The 20,587-nt window shown below is 40.3% G+C and overlaps 1 protein-coding gene across 1 annotated transcript in view; it reads right to left on the bottom strand.

Moving 5' to 3' along the window:
• Positions 1-20,587, bottom strand: part of LOC134349198 (teneurin-2-like) — a 3,136,038-nt gene that overhangs the window by 1,082,873 nt on the left and 2,032,578 nt on the right. The window contains exon 10 of the mRNA XM_063053178.1: positions 9,921-10,008. The gene's annotated coding sequence lies outside the window, so the exon portion shown is untranslated. The remainder of the gene's footprint in view (positions 1-9,920; positions 10,009-20,587) is intronic.

The following is a 20,587-nucleotide window of genomic DNA, read 5'->3' as shown; positions in this document are numbered from 1 at the left end:
TATTTATTTTGGCTCCTGTGCCCTTCTTTTCCAGTGCAGATGAAGGATCTCAGCCTGAAATGTCAGCTCTTCCTTTCATAGATATTGCCTGACTTGTTGAGTTCTTCCAGCATTTTTTGAGTGTTTATTGATATTGGGGGAAGCACCTTAAAGGGCTTTACATTTTTCTTTACCCCTGCAAGTTTCGGATAACAGGGAATCTGAGGTTTAGTGTTTGGAAAGATTGTACATAGATCTTACTGGTATTGGGGTGGCAAAGTTTAAAGGGGTAAACCAGTCTTAGAGCTGTTCTTTCACCGAAATGCATTACAACCATGTAGAGAGAAATGGGAGGGGAATAATGTTTATCAGTGGACTAGAGAAAGGATTTGGGAGTTTGATAGCGTTGGTCTGCAGGTGTGAGAAAAGATCAAGAGTTTTATTCAAGACTGGGTGCAGGACAGAAAGTGGTGCCAAGAATATAAGATAACATGTCTTGATTTGGGATGGATCCTAACAAAAATTTCAATGGTAGTATTGAAAGGTAAGGTTTGGCCAAGTGAAACATTGTTTATCCCATTGCCAATAACATTGTAATAGATAATGTAACCTGAAGGAGCTGAGGTGCCTAAGACTTTTGCACAGTACTGTGGTAATTTTTTGTATTGCACTGTACTGTTGCACTGCCACAAAAAGAAACAAATTCTACGACATACATATGTGAGTGATGTTAAACTGGATTCTGATATGGAACTCTATTGTGGACTGAGAGTGGGAAGGGGGCAGGGAGAGGGGAATCAGGGTTGGGAAAAGGGGAAGGGAGAGGGGAGGAAGCACCAGGGAGACATTCTGTAATGATCAAAAAAACAATTGTTTGGAATCAAATGACCTTGTCTCAGAATTGGGCTTGTCTGCACCCACACCACCCTCCCACCACTGGCACTCTTTCTCTGCCACCTCTCCCACAGCTCTCCACCCTCTCCATTCCCTAACATCCTTTGCCCCCGCCAGATTTGCCATCTTTACAAACTCCGCTCCCCATTCACAAGTAGGCACCCTAGCTACATATTTACACCTAAGAGTTTTGCACAGTACTGTAGGTTACATATGATTCACTCATGGAATGTGGATGTTGTTGATGTCACAATATTTTCTTTATCCCAATTGTCCTTGGGAAATTAATTTAGAGATGTTACCATAACTTGCTCAGTAAATACCGTCCACAGATAAATTCTCTAGGTAGGGTTTTAGAACTACAAGTATGACCATGTGGAATTAATAACATATTCTAAAGAAGTGTGATGTATGACACAAAGGGAATTGGATTATTCCAGGCACTCAGTGCCCTGGATCTTCTTTCTATATGCTACAAAAGAAGATTCAAACAGTATTAATTTCAAGAGGACTAGAATATAAAAGCAAGGCATTGGTCAGAGCTCACTTGGAGTATTGGGAGCATTTCTGGGCCCCTTATGTAAGAGAAAACGTACTGGCATTGGAGAGGGTCCAGAGGAGATTCACAAGAATGATCCAGGAATGAAAGGGTTCAGGCATTTGGAGACCTTGATGGCTCTGGACTGTACTCACTGGAGTTCAGAACAATGAGGGGAAGATGCCATTGAACCCTATCAAATATTGAAAGGCCTAGATAGAGTGGACATGGAGAGGATGTTTCCAAACGAGGTTGAGTCTAGGACCAGAGGGAACAGCCAGAAAATACAAGCATATCCATCTAGAACAGAGATAAGGAGAAATTTCGTTAGCTGGGGGGGGGGGGGTGTTGAATCTGTGGAATTCTTCACCACAGATGGCTGTGGAGGCCGTCATTGGGTATATTTAAAGCAAATAGGAGATAGGTTGTTGATCAGTTTGGGCATCAAAGGTTGTGGGAAGATGCAGGAGAATGGGGTTCAGAGTGATAATAAATCAGCCATTATGGAATGGAAGAGCAGACTCAATGTGCTGAATGGCCTAATGGGAAGTGCTATAGAAAAAGCCTTGGTTTGTCACTGAAACAAAACTTGCAGATGATACATACTGCCTTTGAAACGATGGCAGTGAATATTTGACTTCAAGGGGTGACTGGCAAGCAACCAAACTGTTTTGCTGAATTGTTGCAACTACACTCATTGAACCCCATCAAACTCATGGCTAGTATCCTGCAGATACTGGAAGAGCTTTGAGGAGTCAATAAATGAATCTTGCTTTGTGAAAAAAACAGACTGAACTTGCTTCTATTGCAACACATACAAAATGCTGGAGTAACTCAGCAGGTCAGGCAACATCTGCAGAAATGAGTAAGCAGTCAACATTTTGGGTCAAGACCCTGCTTCAGAACTGGAAAGGAACAGGGAAGATGTTAGAATAAAAATGTAGGGGAGAGGAAGGAGATAGCTAGATGGTGATAGGTAAAGCCAGGGGGACAGGAAAGAATTTAACTGAGAAGAGTGGACTTTTGGAGAAAGATAAGGATAAGAGGACCTAGGGGGAAGTGATAGGGAGCTGAAAAGAGGTAAGAGGCCAGAGTGGGGAATAGAAGAAGGGAGGAGTAGGGATTTTTTTTACTGAAAGGAGTAATTGGCATTGGTAAGACCCGTCATAATTAGGGGGATCACTTGGTTGAGCGCCTCTGTCCATCCGCCAAATTCGGAACTTCCTGGTGGCCAAACAATTTAAATCCGATTCTCATTCCTGTTCCAACGTGTCAGTCCACGGCCTCCTCTTGTGCCACGATGAGGTCACGTTCAGGGTGGAGGGACAATATCTTATATCCAACCTGATGGCATGAATATCGATGTTTCCTTTCGGTAAAAAATAATCTGCCCCGCTTCCCTGCTCGTGTATTCCCCACTCTGGCCTCTTACCTCTTCTCACCTGCCTATTACCCATTTCCCCCCCCCACCCCCGATGCCTCTTCTCCTTCCTTTGCCCCTGCAGTCCACTCTCCTATCAGATTCCTTCCTCTCCATCCCTTTACCTTTCCTACTCAGCTGACTTCACCTATCACCTTCTAGCGATTTTCCTTTCCCTCCCCCACCTTTTTATTCTGGCACTTCCCCTTTCCTTTTCAGTCTCAAAGAAGGGTGTTGGCCCAAAATGTCCAATATTTATTCATTTCTATGGATGCTGCCTTACTTGCTGAATTCCTCCAGCATTTTGTATGCATTGTTCCAGATTTCAGCATCTGCAAACTTTCTCATGTTTATGATTTGCTTCTATGGCTACAGTAACGCAAGGTATTCTGCAGATGTTGGAAATCCACACAAAATGCTGAAGGAACTCGGCAGATCAGGCAGCATCTATGGAAAGTAATAAGGAACTAATATTTTGTGCCTAGACCCTTTATCAGGACTTGAAAGGAAGGGGGAAGAAGTCGGAATAATTAGTTGGGGGCAGGGGATGAAATAAAAGCTAGCAGGTGATAGGTGAAACCAGGTGAGGGGGAAGATAGATGGGTAGGGAAGTGGGGATTTTTTTGCAGGGTAGATGTGGAAGGCTGCAGTATTAATGCAGTCATACACATTAGCCATAAACACTTGGAACTTGATGGCGAGAGATGTGACAACAGTAATTCTGTAGCATTTCAAAGGAAGGCAAATATCTTCTTGGTGGACATGGTCATTGTCTGGTACTTGTGTGGTAAAAATCCTACTTGGTATCTAACAGGTCATCTTCAGTACATCTGTGAAGTGAAGTGTATGAAGTGAACTAAAGTTCCTTGAACTTACGTACAAGATGCTGGCTGAGAACTAAGACAGGAGAAATTTTGGAGCACTGAGAGGAAACAGGACATACAAAATGGTACAGAAGCAGACGAAGCCTGTAAAAGGTGAGAGCAAGGATCAGTGGGGCACTGAAGAGAAAGTGCTGGAAGAGGAAGAAGAGAATAATGAATGAGACTCCTGGGATATCAACTGACAAGTGGGAGCATCAGTGTTTCTAGTGCACTAATTAAGTCTAACTTTGCAGATGCCCTAGTTCTCTTCTCACATAATTATGTTGAAAAAACATTCATTGTTTGCTTTTATTAGAATATTATTGCTTTCATGCTTTCCATACTATTGTTCTGATCTGTCCTCTTAACTTCTGTTTACTGGAATTACTCGGAACATGATTTCCTGCAGTTTCAGATAATTCTTTAAATGATTATCAACCTGCTTATCTCGAGCAGATGCTGAATTGCAGTAATTTATTATTTTGCTCTCTTAATGACTATATATTTTCAAGAACGTTGTTTTTGCCATTTCCTGCAAAATCAACTGAAGCTTAATGTCCACTATCATCAAACAAACATTCTGCCAACTCTGTACTTGATACCCACTGGCAACAAATGTTCTTTATCTGCCAACTTGTCAAACTTGATGCCCACTGGCATCAGACCACCGTCATCCTAATCAGTATTTAAACAGCTCATATCCAATCACTTACTGTGGAAATACAGGCTCACTGGAGTAAATGTCATGCTCATAGTGCTTGCCTAATCTATATTCAGGTTTTGCTCCTTGACTTCAATACTTAATACAATTTTGCTGCCCTTAGCTTCCACTCTTATTTATCCAGTACATTGTGAATGTGTTGATAGACTTAACTGCAAATTAGACATTTTCTCTGACTAAACCGAGTTCTGCTGTATATAAGGATTTTAAGTAAATTGATGCATAAATAGACCTAATGTGGTAAATATAGCAGTTGTTGGAAGCAGTAATCTCATGTTTAATGTCTAAACAATGGAAGATATAGTGAGGCACTGGCAGGCACACAATATCATTTTAATCAGGATGAAGTTCCGCCTGGCTTGGCAGATCATAGAGGCTGTATCATAACGCTTAGAAGCATCATAGAATGAAGAGTGGAAAACATTCCCTCGTTTATCAAGTAACCCCTTGTACTAGAGAGCATAAAAACATAGAGGTTACTCTACAGGGAGTAACTAGCACCATGTATGTGGCTGCACAAGCACTGGTGAATCTCACATTATATACAATCGACTCAACATAAACACTAATCTGAGCCAAACAGAGAAACCCAATGGACCACATAATTTCCCATTATTCAGTCAGCAGTGTTTCAGCTGTGCAAGATTTTCCCTTATAAAGTCTTTCAAGGGTAGGTAAGATGGTATTTATCTTGCTGTACGTTTCACTGAATATTATTATATTTATTTAAGGTCCAAAACCAGTAAGTAAAACATTACAAGAATCTCAGCGTCCCAATTTACTAGCAACTTGAGTTGATAAGAACTTAAAGAAGGTAAATGATCCCTAATATTGTATTTAGAATTCTAAGAAGGCCAAAACATTTTCCATTTGTCCCAAATTCAAGCTTATTTACCATTTTTTCCCTTCTATGAAGGACAGAGAATTCACGATGATGATCATGCTTATTCATTGACCATTGCTTTGAAAGAATGGCATTTCTTAAAGTGAATGCTTTCTTTGATCAACTCTTGATTAAGTGAATTAGTGTTGATTGAAGCAAATGTTTGCTTTCCATGGGATTTAGGATAAACCTGATCAAAGCTGAAATCTTTTGAAAAAAATTCCTCTGCTCGAGACTGGAGGAAACAGATATCTGATGTGAGGAATTCAAATAATAAACCTGTTATTCTTGAACTGGGGTACTGTTACATGAGAGAGCAGTATCAGCACTCTTTAGAACTTCACTGGACAACACTGGTAAGGCTGCTAATGCTGGTAAACAGTGTAGATTAATTTTTAGGTTAATGATTTTTGCAACTTTCTGGTAGTTGAATCAAAAAGTAGAAGGAATATTACAATTCACCAACCATTAAAATACTTTGCATTTCTTTCAGCCATTACGTAAGGCCTGCAAGGAGTACTATATCTATCATGCAGGCATAATCTTTAGTGCTGATATGATAGCTGTTGTGAAATGCAGCAACTGGCACTATTTTTGACATTTGATTGTTTATTTGTGGAACGCTGGCATCACTGCCGAAACCGCTACTTAATTCTTCTTCATTTGGATAGTGAGCTCAGCCATTTTAGAGCTCCCTGCAGATAGCCTACCAGGAGTACACTGGAGTTGATAATACTGTCATCTATCTGCTGAAGAGAGCCTACTCCCATTTGGATGAGCAGCACAGCACTGTGAGGATCATGTTTTTTGATTTATCTACTGCCTTCAATGCCATACAACATTCATTGCTGGGGGAAAACTCTGTTCAGTGCAGGTTGGCACGTCCATTATATCCTGGATAAAGGACTTCCTGACTGGCAGACCACAGTTTGTGCAGCTTTAGAGTTGTGTGTCAGACATACCTATAAGCAGCACTGGGGCCCCACAGGGAACTGTAATGGCTCCCTTTCTGTTCACCCTGTATACCTCAGACTTTAGATACAACACTGAGACATGCCATCAGCAGAAATTCTCTGATCACTCAGCAATAGTTTGGTGTACAAAGGAAGGACGGGAGGAGGACTTTGTCAAAAGGTGCAAGCTAAGTCATTTGCAGGTCAACATCAGAAAGTCAAAGGAGATGGTGATGTAATTTAGGAAGACCAAGCCAGTACTGCTCCCTGTTACTATTGATGGTGAGGATGTGGTGAGGACCTGGATGACAGACTTGAGTGGGGCACTGACACAGATGCTGTGTATAAGAAGGGCCAGAGTCGTCTCTACTGAGTCCTTTGGAGTATGCAGGCCTCCCCTTCAATGTTCTACCAGTCTGTTGTTGCCAGAACAATCTTCTACACGGTGATGTGCTTGGGCAATGGCTTCAACACGGGTGATGCCAACAGGGTCAATAAACCGATAAAAAAAAAGATTGGCTCTGTTATAGGAGTCAAACTGGACACACTGGAGCTGTGGTAGGACAAAGGACCCTTCAGAAAATCCTGTGAATTCTGAACAGTGTTTCTCACCCTCCGCATGCAACCTTGGCTGAACAGAGGAGCACTTTCAGTAACAGACTAAGACAACTGTGCAGCTCCAAAGAGCGCCACATGTAGTCATTCTTACCCTCGATCATAAGGCTCTACAATATGTCAATCTATAGGAGGGGGGAAGTGATGACCCCTCCTATTAGAATGTTATTAACTATTGTCACCAGAGCTCTGTTTAGCTCTGTTTACTACACCTTGCTATCACAGACATCCTATGCAATACTGTGCAGTACTGCCATCACTTCTTATCTGGACGGTGTGAATGTCCACCCATTACTATATAATATTATGGTAATTGTTGCACTACCATCTATCAGTGTGAACTTGTAAATCTTGTAAATCTTATAATCTTTGACTTGCAAACCTTGTACATCTTATTTTTAAGGTAACTTTTTAATCCTTTCTTACTTCCCTTCTAATATATGTATATCTGTGCACTTGTAATGCTCCTGTGACACTGTCATTTCCTTTGGGATCAATAAAGTATCTATCTATCTAATCACATAGCTACAAATTAGGAGTCACACACAGACCGGGCCAGGTAAAAAAAAAAGCAGTGATCCTTTGTGAAAAAAGGATTGACATTGGCCAAGCACAGTTCCGACGTCATCGCCAAATTCACCGGAGACACCATGGGCAGTGATCAGTTAGTGTACAGGAGAGAGATAGAAAGCTAGGTTGCTTTAAGCTGATAGCATTAGTAAAACTAAAGAATTGACTGTTGGCTTCATGAAGGCATACGAGTCTGAACGTACACCAACCTATATTAGTGGATCAGCAATGGAGGGGGTCAGCAGCTTTAAATTATTGAGTATTAGCATATCAGATAACCTGCCATTGGCCCAACATATATATGCAATTACAAGGCACACCAGTGTCCTTACATAGAAATTTGCTAAGCTTTGTTATGTCACCGAACACTCTGAAAACTTCTACAGATGTACTGTTAAAAGCATCCTGACTGGTTGCATCACGATCTAGTGTGGCAATTTGAATGCAGAGAATGGAGGACTCAGTCTAGTACATCACAAACTCATCCGTCTGCACCATTTATAGTGTCTATATGAGGCACTGGCTCGAAAAGGCAATATGAATCATCAAAGATTCCCACCATCTGAGCCGTACTATATTTTCACAGCTAACATCAGGCAGGAGGTACAGAAACCTGAAGTCTCACACCACAAGTTCAAAACAATAGTTTCCCTTCAGCCGCTTGCCTCTTGAATCAACAAGCACAACCCTAACCATTACCTCAGGAGAGGCACAGTATGACCACTTTAACCACGTTGCATTACAATGGAATTTATTTTTTTATATATTCTAAGAGTGTTCATTCTTGTAAAAATTGTGAATACATTTATGTTTGATTTACATTTTTCTTGTGACTGTTGTGAATCTGATTCTATGTGCCTGTAACGATGCTGCAAGTCTTTCATTGAACCTGCGCTTTTGTACATGACAATAAACTCAAATTTTGACAATATTTTCACAGTCACTGTTATCAATCTCAGGTTATCTTTTAAAATTCTATATTATTTAATTAATTTAATTTAAATTCCATAGCTGCCATGATGAAATCTGAACTCATGCCTCTGGGATATACGACCATGAAAGGCGAGTTCATGAATATGATGATTACATTACTGTGCCAAAGTATCAGGAATGGGGCACAAAGATTATTTCAAAATATTCTGACCCTTCAGGAGTATCAATAGAAGTTGCAGTGGGTGCTGTGGGAGCAGCCTCAGTATTAAGAATTTCCTGTTTATTTGTGATAGGTTCACAACATTTTTTTCTGCATAACAAAAGTCCTCCTGCCAAGTTGAATGTAAATAACAAGGGAATTTAGAGTCAAAAAGTCAGAGAACACTACTGCATGGAAACAGCTCCTTTGGCCCATCTAATTGTGTCACTGACCCGCCTGCACTCGGACCATAACCCTGCATACCTGCCCATCCATGCACCTATCCAAGTCTCCAATAATGAAATCAAATCCACATCCAGCATCTCCACCACCAGCTTGTTCCACACTCTCATCACCCTCTCAGTGAAGAAGTTCCCTCTCATGTTCCCCTCAGATATTTCACCTTTCACCCTTAACCCATGGCCTCTAATTCTAGTCTCACCCAACCTCAGTGGAAAAAGCCTGTTTGCATTTAGCCGATCTATACCCCTCATAATTTTTTATACCTCTCCCAAATCTCCAATGGAAGAGGAAAAGTAAAGTGCACACATCTGGGCAGCTGTGGCCAAAGATTTAGACTGTCACTTATTATTTAATCTCTAAACCAAGCAAGAAACTGGAGTTGAAAGGAGGCAATGCTACAACATGGATCCCTGATAATGTGATCCATATTCCTGGATGGAAAACAGCCTGCAGGGAAGAAAGGATTTCATTCTAACATGAGAAGGAATATCCAATAAGGAGGAGACTATTTTTGTCATATTGGTTAAACAGAACTAGATGTCAAAGATAAATGGACTTTGATAGCAGCTAAAAGTGCACAAGTGGCTTCCTTCTGCGATGGCTGAGATTTCCTTCTTCTGCCTATTAACCAAAATAATGAATCATTTCACTGGTGCATGTAATTATACTGCTTTACCTCACCAAAGCTGATGGTATGATCAGGAGTCAGAAAGACCTCCAAGGTTATGAAGTCCTGTTGTGGCCCCAGTAACTGAGGTCAACAGGTTAAATGCACGTATGAGTACTGCTGGATACATACGTGACGAGAGAAAAGATCAGAAGGGCATGTTGCAAACTGGGCTGAAGTAAATTAGGAGGGTGCAAAAACATAAAACCTGCAGGACTGGCTGAAAAGTCAGTCTAAATGCTGTAAATTTGCAGAAAAATGCAGAATACTGGTCTTTCTATAATTCTGTAGAACTAAAAAGCGGGAAATAAATCAGAACATGCAGAAGTCATCTCACCCATTGAACTATACTGTTAAGCTCAAGTGAAAACATCAAACTATATTTAAAGAGTTCACAACGAAAATATAATTTGTCCACATGCTGCTAAGAACCTGAGCTTACCTGAAATTCTCTCTATTCGTGTTTGGTTGCAGATCCAACTCAAGTTACACACGGGTCAATAGTCTCATTCTAGAACCATTCTTAACATCTGCAATGCAATAAAAAGAAAGATTGTTTTATAGAGTCTACAGTTATCCTTTTATAAGGATTAGATATTAATTAATGAGAAAAATAGGGATGATTACCCATAGACAAATCATTATTTACATTGTTGGGATCCTATAGAATCCTTCTCCACATTCCGACATCATGACAATTATTTTTGGCTGTGGTGGACCATGTCTAACAAGAAACTACTGCAGTCTTCAAATAGAAGACAGACTCATTTCCAAAAATTTCTTCTGCACGTACAACTTGGTACCAAAAGGAAGCTCCAGACATAGATTTCCGACGTAGATAGTTCCTGATAGGCTTCAGTTAGATCAGGATCAGCACTGCTGTTTGAATGCTCAATGAGCAAAGACATATCAGTGCTCATAAAGGCATCTGCGTGCCCTTATCGGTGACATGCAGCTCTGGAAAACAGCTGAGGGCCTGAGAATGAATTTTGTTCTGTGCAAGATACCTTACGGAGAAAATTACCAGAATCAGGATAGCCTTGGCAATACATGGTAAAGTTCTAATGCTAGTTTGTGTGGCATGAATTCAGCATCTTTTGGAGTATGGTACTGGATCACTGTCAGGATTGCAAACCAAATCTCTGACACCAAAGAAGTTTACTGATAGCAAGTAACATAAATAATGGCGATTGCTTTATGCTGGGGTCCAATGACCCAAAATTGGTTGGATTATAAACAACTTTCTGCCAGAGAAGCAGTGGTTTCTGTATCATACTTGCATACAGTTTGAGCATATCAGAGCAAGGTTTGATCAGAAAAAGAAAATTATGTTAATATTTCTGCAACTTTCCTATTTGATAGTTAATGATAATTGCAAATTTAAGTCTTGTGAACATAAACTTGCAATTCCTTGCAAGTGTGCAAGAGCTATCAAAAGCATTAAATGGAGTGAGTCTTCTTGATGCATTAACATTTACTGATGGAACATGCAAAGGGAATGCACCTTAAAGAGATGCACGTGTTTCGTATTGGGAGGATTATTCAATAAAAAATTCAACAAGTCCAATTTGAAAGTCAACTTTAAAATTATCATTGATAATTGATTACTGAACAATGAATCACTATTAAAAAGAGATGTTCTGGAAATACTCAATAAGTTAGATGGCATGAACAAAAGCTGAAACACTTAACATTTCAAGTTGAGGACTTTCCCTGAAAGAATCTTAAATGTTAACATTACGACTAGATCTCCTGAGGTCTTCTCTTCAATATTTATTGTTTTACTTCAGACTTACAATTTCCATAGATTTGTGATTTTCATGTGGTTGTCGTTTTCATAAATAGTGTGTGGTTTATGGTGGATAGTGAAAAAAACATATCATACTGATACTAATACGATAAATCAATTCAAAATAGCAATTCAAATTTACTGAGTACTTCTTTAAATCTCGTAACATCAGTTCCCCAAACAAAGTCATATCAGGTTACCCAATCTCTGAAGAAATCTGAAATATGACTATAAAGGATTAAAAGGGTGATTTCAGTTTCTTTCTGTCAATAGCTATACTAACTCTCACGGAAAGGCTGATTATTTGAAACAATTTCCATGTAGATGAGGGCTGATATTTACAATAGTACATTTAACTGGACACATGGATTAATTTTCTCTGGATATAGCAGCATTTCTCTGCAGCTCTAATCAGCCAAGAAGCTCAGATGTTAAAAGTCTGATCTCTGCTAACATTTACCGACAAGGACACATTGGCACAATGGGTCATTCAAGTAAGTTGATGGTCTACAACATTGCAAGAGTATTTAATAAATAAATTAATCCACCAGCATACATTTATTGACAGGCGATCTTGCTTCTTGGGTGGAACTGTGTGCACCAATATGAGTAAGATCAGACTGAACTCTCTCAGTAAAAAAATGTTAATATCAGGTCTATCCATTCTGTCCTTTTTGCCTGTGTCATTACAGAGGATATTCAGCTAAAGTTGAAGACAAAAGAGATGGCAGGTGCTCAAATTTCTGGAATAAGCAAAACACTGGACTGATGCAGGGTCTCGACCTGAAATACCTTTTGCCTCCACAGATGCCACTTGACCCGCTGAGTTCTTCCAGTATTCTGTGCTTGATTGCAGCTGCAGTTCACCATGTGTTATATGACAATCAATTTCCCAGACAAAGTGAATTTACTTCCATCATACTTTCGAAGCTAGGACACTTGTGGCTCTATACAAAATTTCACAGAAGGCATAGCTGTCTGTATTTGGATATGGTATGACCTGGATGGCTGACAGATGGCAATGAATGTTTCTGATAAACAAGTGGTCACCTTCAGCAAGAATAAAGTCTACTGCCTCCCTCTGACATTCAATCATTGACATATGTCTTCCATGTGTATCTTCCACAATTACTGTTCTAGAACAGTAACTCAAGTGGGTCAGCTGTATGTGTGTATACAGATAGATATAGACAGATATATATAGGTAGATAGATGTAGAAAGAAAAGCTTAGAGTGTGGATATTCTGTGCTGAAATACTCATCTGACTTCCCATTGCATTTCACTGTCTGCAAGTCACAAATCAAAAGCATAATGGAATATCTATTTGTCAGCATAACAACATTCAAAGTATCTCACTTGATTGACACATTGGTCATGTGAGAACTTACACACTCCAAGCTGAAACAATTATAAAATATAAAATGATACAAATGGAGGAATTAAAGGAAATCAGTATTTGAAGAACTCAAAGTTGAGGTAATTCTCCAGGGTTTGATCATCTGAGATCCAGAGTAAAGCAGCGTTTATTGTCATTTGCAGAAGTACAAGTATGTACTGATGCAATGAAAAACATTCTTACAGCAGCATCCACAAGAAAGCAAAAATTAAATATAAAATATACACAACTTTTACAAGAAAGAAAATGGAACAAAAAAAGTCCCTTTTAGTGCAGTGATCAAATAGTTATAATGTTGATAAACTGTAGTGATAGGGTTTTGCCAAATGGTTCAAGAACCCAGTGGTTGAAGGGTAGTAGTCTTCCTGAACATGATGGTGTTGTACTTCAGACTTCTGTACTTCCTACCCCATGGTAGCTGCAAAAGGATGGTATGGTCCAGATGATAGGGATCTTTCATGACAAATATTTCATCCTTGAGACAGTGCCTCCTGTAGATACTATGAATGGTGAGCAGGGATGTACCCATGATATATTGGGCTGAGAACACCATTCTCTGCTGCTTTTTATATTCATTTGTATTTGAATCGCAATGCCATACTATAATGCAACTAGTCAGGATACTTACAACAGTATATCTGTAGAAGTTTGAGTGGTTGGTTACAAGCCAAAATTTCTTAGCCTTCTAAGAAAGTTAAGACACCAGTGTGCCTTCCTTGTGATAGCATCTACATGTCGGCCAAGGACAAGTCATCCAATATGTTAACACCACGGAATTTGAAGCTGCAGACTCTCTGCTGCTGACCCATTAATGTAGACTGGTGCACGTTCACAATCCTTTGTCTTCCTGAAGTCAACAATCCCCTCTTTCATTTTATAGATGTTGAAGTGAGAGGTCGCTGTTGCAACTTAACTCAACCAGGTGTTCTAGCTCTCTGCTATACACTGACTGAGACATTGACAAATCACTAACTACGAACTGTCCAACAACAGCAGTGTCATCAGCAAATTTGAGGATGGGATTGAAATTGTGCTTAGCTACAATTATGTGTGAATAGAGAGTATGCACACAGCCTTGAGGAGTGGAGAGCCAGAGAAATTGTGTCTGCTTTTAATCTGTTGAGACAGTAGGCAATTGGAGTGGATGCAGATAATCTCTGAGACAGAAGTCGATTCACGCCATAAACCACCTCTCAAAGCACTTTATTACACTTGATGTTGATGTTAGTCACTGAAGCAGGTCGCCATGCTCTCTTGGGCACTGGTAAAACAGATGCCTTCGTGGGAACCTCAGACCACAGATCTGAGAGGTTGAATATGTCCCTCAATACCCCAACTAGTTGGTCCATACAGATCTTTAGTATTCAGCCAGGAATGTCACCTGGACCAGCAGCAAGAGGATTCATTCTCTTGAAGTTTGCTTGGATATTGGCCTCAAGGACTCTAATTACAGGGTCATCTAGAGACGTGGGGCTTGTGTGGGAGTGTTATAGTTCTCCCTATCAAAGGGTGCGTAAAAGTCTTTCAGGTCATCTGGGAGTGCCACTTATGTTGCCTAATCTTACCTTGTAGTAAGTTATATTGTACAAGCTATTCCAGATCTGTCAAGCTGAGTATGAAACAAAGTAGTAATTAAAATATTGGATGGTTGTCATCCTTCACATTTCTATGGATTCTAGTACAGTTTTAAAAAAATGGAGGACAGGAAATAAAACTCCACTAGTTAAAAGAGGGAGAAGGAAAACAGGGAACTAGTAACCTATTATACTAACATGAATAATGGGGGAAATTTAAGGTCTATTACAAAGAATGTGGTAAGGGAACACAAAGGATAAAAACTATCAGCAGGATAAGACAAAATCAATGTGGACTGGTGACAGAGAATTGTGTTTGACAAGTAACTCTGGATTTTCTTTAAGAGTGTGAGTAGTAGATTAGATAGGAGAAAACATGAATGCACTGTACTTGGATCTACAGAAGGCTTTTGATTAAGTTCCACATGAGAGGTTTGTTTTCAAAGTTAGAGAAATTGGGGGCATATACTTGTATGTATTAAAATTAATTGACAGGAAACAGTAGAAATAAACAGATTTTCTTCAAAGTGGTAGCTGATAAATCGTGATACTCTCAGGCACAAGAGACTCTACAGTTGCTACAACTCACACAAAATGCTGGAAGATCTCAGTGAGTCAGGCAGCATCTATGGTGTGGGATAAAAAGTCAAAGTTTCTTGCTGAGACCCTTCACCAGCACGGGAAAAGAAGGGGCATAAACAAGAATAAGTAGCTGAATACTCTTATAATCAAGGCATGGTCCACAGCTACTCACAATATGCATTAGTGATGAAGCAACCAAAGGTTATATTCACAAACAAGAGAAAATCTGTGGATGCTGTAGATCAGAGCAACACACACAAAATGCTGGAGGAACTCAGCAGGCTAGGCAGCATCTAGGAAAATAATACGGTCGACATTTCAGGCCAAGACCCTTCAGCAGGACTGTACTCTTTTCCTAGATGCTGCCTGGCCTGTTGAGTTCCTCTAGCATTTTGTGTCTGTCGCACAAAGGTTATATTTCTAGGATTGCCAACAATACAAAACTGGATGGGATTTTGAGTCGTGAAACAAAAGAGAAATATGCTTCAATGTGATTTAGACAATTTGAGTAACTAGGCAAACTCATGGCTTATGCTGCATATTGTGCTAACAGTGAAGTGAAAAAAGCAGAGCAGTATTTAAATGGTAAAAAAATTAGGAAATGTTGATGAAAAAATTGTAGTGAAATTAAACATGTGGGTGGACCAAGCTATTAAGATTGCAAATATTATGTTGGGCTTCATTGCAAGATGTCCTTGGCAAGAATACACTTGGAATGTCCAGGGGTGTTTTGGTCTCCCTACATGGGTAAAAATGTGTATACTTGCCACAACAGGACTGCAGACAGGGTTGCCATACTGATTCCAAAATGATTGCATTAAGAGAGATTTGATTAACTAGACTTGTATACAGAATTCTGACAACTTAGAATACTAGATGGATGGGGGTGGGATGTTTATCCTGGCTGCAGGGTCTTAAACGAGAGGCCACAATCTCAAGACGTGAGGTAAATCATTTAGAACTATCAGCAGGAATAAAATCTTCACACAGAGAGTGGAGAACCTGCAGAATTCTCCGTCATTGAAAACAGTGGAGACCCTTGATGAATAAATAGATCAACTCTGGACAAATATTGCATCAAAGGGAAAGGGGAGAAGATGAGAATATGAAATTGAGGGAGCAGCTCAGATAGTATTGATTGGCTTCACAAGGTCAAATGACATACTTTTGTTCTATTTTCCTAAGTTTCTATTTTTTTTAAAACCAGGGATAAAGTCATAGAACACTACAGCACAGAAACAGGTCCTTCATCCTCTCTAGTCTGTGCCAAGTCATTATTCTGCCCAGGCTTATCAGCCTGCAACCAGACTGAAGCCCTCCATACCCATCCCATCCACGTACTTATCCAAACTTGACTTACATGCTGAAATAAAACCTGCATCCACCACTTCCTTTGGCAGCTCATATCACACTTGCACCACCCTCAGCACGAAGAAGTTCCCCCTCACGTTCCCTTTAGATATTTCACCTTTCACACTTAACCTATGAGTTCTATTTCTAGTTTCATCCAACCTCAGTGGGAAAAATGCCTACACGCATATGGATACTCTCATAATTGTGTGTACTCTGTCAAATCTCTCTGCATTCTACTGCACTCCAAGGAATAAAGTCTCAATCTATTCAAACTTTCCCCATAACCCTGATCCTCAAGTACTGACAACATCCTTGTAAATCTCCTCTGTACTCTTTCAATCTTATTGATACCGTAGTTAGGTTGATAACAAAGGCAAAATCTGTAACCTCCTCATCAAATTCTATTTATCAATATTTTACAAAGCTGTTATCACAGAGATCAAAATCTAAGAATTAATTACATCATAGCAGTGTGCTATGTACCTCCTTCTTCTTCATAACCAGGGCTTCAAAATCCCTTTATAACCAAGTTTCCATAAACCTACTCTCTTTGCCTTTTATTCTGACAGGAACATACAAACTCTCTACTCTCAAAATTTCACATTTGAAGCCCTCCCAATTACCAAGTATACCTTAGGCAGAAAACAACCTGTCTCAATCCACGCTTGCCAGATCCTATCTGATAACATTAAAATTTGCCTTTCTATAATTGAGAATCTCAAGCCAAGGACCAGACCCATCCTTTTCCATAATTCTCTTGAAACTCATGGCATTATGATCACTAAGTGCAAAATGTTCCTCTACACAAACTTCTGTTACCAGCCCGGTCTCATTCCCTATTAGGAGACCTAGTATTGTACTCCCTCTAGTTGGGACTTCTTTGTATTGATTAAGGAAACTTTACTGAACACATTCAACAAATTCTTTCCCATCCAACCCTTTTACAGTATGGGAGTCCCAGTCAATATGTAGAAAGTCAAAATCACCTTCTTTCACCTTATGTTGCTTGCGACAGTCTGTGAACTCTCTACAAACTTGTTCCTTTAACTCCTGCGGACTACTGGTTGGTCTATAATATAATCCTTTTAACATGGTCATACTTTTCATATTCCTCAGTTCTAACCATAAAACCTCACGAGATGAGCTCCCCAGTCTGTCCTGACTCACATTACTAGCAATGCCACCCATCCCTCCTTAAGCCCTCCCACTCTATCGTGTGGAAAGCAATGGAACTGCAGAACACTGAGCTGCCAAGTCCTGTCCCTCCTGCAGTCAATTCTCACCAATGGCTACAATGCCGTAATTCCATGTACTGATTCATGCCCGGAGCTCATTCGCTTTCCCAACACTACTCCTTGCGTAGAAATATGTACAGCTCAGAACAATACTCCCTCCATGCTCAACTTATGATTCCTGACACTTGTATGTCAGTTTAACAACATCTTTCTCCACTACCACTCCACTGTCAAAACCTGCACTCTGGTTCCCAGCCCCCCCATAACTCTAGTTTAACTCCCCACACCCCCATGCAGACCTGACAAACCTTCCCACCGGGGTATTAGGCCCCTTCCAGTTCAGACGCAACACTGTCCCTTCTGTACAAGTTCCACCTTCCCAGGAAGAGCCGCAATGCTTCAAAAATCTTAAGCCCTCCCTCCTGCACCAACTCCTTAGTCATAAGTTAAACTGTGAGATATTCCTATTTCTAGTCTCACTAGCACATGGTGCTGGTAGCAATCCAGAGATCACAACCCTGGAGGTCCTTTAACTTAGCACATAGCTCCCTAAACTCACTTTGCAGGATCTCGTCACCCATCTACCCATGACTTTGGTACCTATGTGGACCACGACCTCTGGCTACTCACTCTCCCATTTAAGAATTCTGTAGACTCTATCCGAGATGTCCCAGGAGGCAACAAACAATCTGAGAATCTCCTTCTCGTCCACAGATCTTTTTTCTGATGCCCTAACCAATGAGTCCCCTATCACTACAGCTGACCTCTTCTTACCCTTGCCCTCTGAGCCACAGAGCCAGCCTCATTACCAGAGACCTGACCACTTCGCGTTTCCTCTGCGAGCTCATTCTCCAACCCCGCTGTCCCCCCCATCAGTATCCAATGTGGTATACCTGTTGTATAAGGGAATGGCTACCTCACCTCGTTCTCCCTTATGACGGTCACCTGGTTACTTCAGTCAACCACCTTGGATACCTCCCTGCACTACAGTGTGTCTTGCCCATCTACCCCTCAGTCTGCTGAATGATCCAGAGTTCATCCATTTCCAGCTTCAATTCCTTAACACTGACTGTCAGAAGCTGCAGCTAATGCACTTCCTGCAGGTGTAGTCGTCAAGAACACTGGAGGTCTCCCTGCCTTCCCACATCCTGTAAGAGGAACCTTCCAATATTGTGACTGGCATACCCACTGCTCTAAATGTGGAATAAGAAAGAAGTAAAGAATAAATAACAAAAATAGTGGGACAAGCAGCCAATTGAACGCGAGTACCCAGGGGTCCTCAGAGGGTCTGTATCGAGAAGCTTGAAAACAGATCTGGAAGCCATGTGGCGCAAGATGGCGGTGAAGATACATTCCCAGGAAGGTTTCGTGAGTGCGGCAGCGGGTCTGGGTGAGCACATGGCCAAAGAGTCAGAGGGCAGCAGAGATCACAGTGGGGGAGTAGTGAGAGACAGTATCACTGAAGTCATGTCAAAATAAAGATTTAAACTTCTTCCAGCATAGGCATCCCTCAGAGAGACTTTGCAGTGTGTAATAGAATCACCAAACACGAGAAGATCTGCAGATGCAAGAAATCCAAAGCATTGCACACAAAACACTGGAGGAACTCAGCAGGCCAGGCAGTCCTGATAAAGGGCCTCGGCCGGAAATGTCAACTGTTTGGTCTTTTCCATAGATGCTGCCTGGTCTGCTGAGTTCTTCCAGCATTTTGAGCATGTTACTTTGGACTTCCAGCATCTGAAGATGTTCTCATGTCTGTGATAGCATGGTGGCTCAAGAATTCAACTATGTACTCCTACGCAAGGTGAATTATGGATGGGGATTTCGATGTTGGCTATGCCACTGAAACCATGAGTAGTTTGAAAAAAAAAATAGGCACATAACTTTTGTGCCTCTATAAATTACTGCACCGTACTGTAACACTATTTGCATTGCAAGCCTTTGGATAGAACAGTTCATTTCTATTTACTCCATTTTTGAGACATGTTTAAACAAATTGGCACAGCACTGACTAATATCTCATGTGAAAGGATGAAGCAGATTTGCAGCTGAATTAGTTTTAAAGAAAAACATGCACCATTACAAATACAAATTTGGCTTGAAGCCATTAAAAATCCAGGGCACAAAAATTAACTGCAAGATGTGATTTTTATTTCCACTTCTGAATGGACTGCATCTGGTTGTTGAAATATTAATCTCAACACTTAACTGATCATTTGTCATTCCTTATTTGGACACTATTTTAAGAACAGATATTGAAATGCAAATTTATGAAAGTGCATGAGATAAAGACTGTTAAACTATGGTCTCTGTTTGCAAAGAAAAAGCACACCTGTGCCTGTGAAATATCAGCTGTCAACATTACTCTTTCTACAATATCTTCATATCATTTTGCTTAATTAGTTTCCATATTTTGGATCCATGATCTCTCACTTCTCTCTGGACCATTCCCCGGGTAATCTTATTTTAGCTTCCAATACATTGTCATGAAAAAGAAACAAGATATAACTTGCATTCATATAGCTCCATTCGCAACTTCAGGTCACCTCAACTGCACTCTGCAGTCTGTGAATTATTTTTCAAGTGTGAAGTAGCAAACACAACAGATAACTTGCTCACAACAAATGCCCATAGTGATTAATGAAGACATGACTAAATAATTGGATACAAGTTGTATTGATAGGTCAATATTGGCCAAGATTGTGTGAGATTCTCTCCGATGTGCTTTGAAATAGGACATAAGTTCTGTTACATAAATCCAAGAGGGCGAATGTTCCCAAATGTTAGAATCTTATCTGAAAATTGAGACCTTTGATGGAGGAACACTCCCTTGATATTGTGTTGTAACTTGAATTAGATTAACTGCACCATGGTTGCTCTGTGTAACATCTACAGTATACACTGTGGCCATGCATCATGGTATCCACCACAGTGAAGAGGACAAATACAGAAGATGCATACAAACTTCATTACTTCAAGATGCGTCCAAGTTACACACAATCCCAAAAGAAAAATACGAGAAGTGCTTTTCTTTCATCATCAGTAGACCAAAATCTGAGCACTCTTTACAGAACAGCACAAAGCAATGAATCAAGGTCCAATAAAAGAAGAGAGCCCACCAGTCATGCACGTTTAGCACAGTAAGCCTAGGATGAACCTCCAGAGAATTTTTGTTTACA

The sequence above is a fragment of the Mobula hypostoma genome, chromosome 7 (assembly GCF_963921235.1).
Source record: "Mobula hypostoma chromosome 7, sMobHyp1.1, whole genome shotgun sequence".
Taxonomy (NCBI): Eukaryota; Metazoa; Chordata; class Chondrichthyes; order Myliobatiformes; family Myliobatidae; genus Mobula; species Mobula hypostoma.
This window is presented reverse-complemented; position numbering and strand designations above follow the sequence as displayed.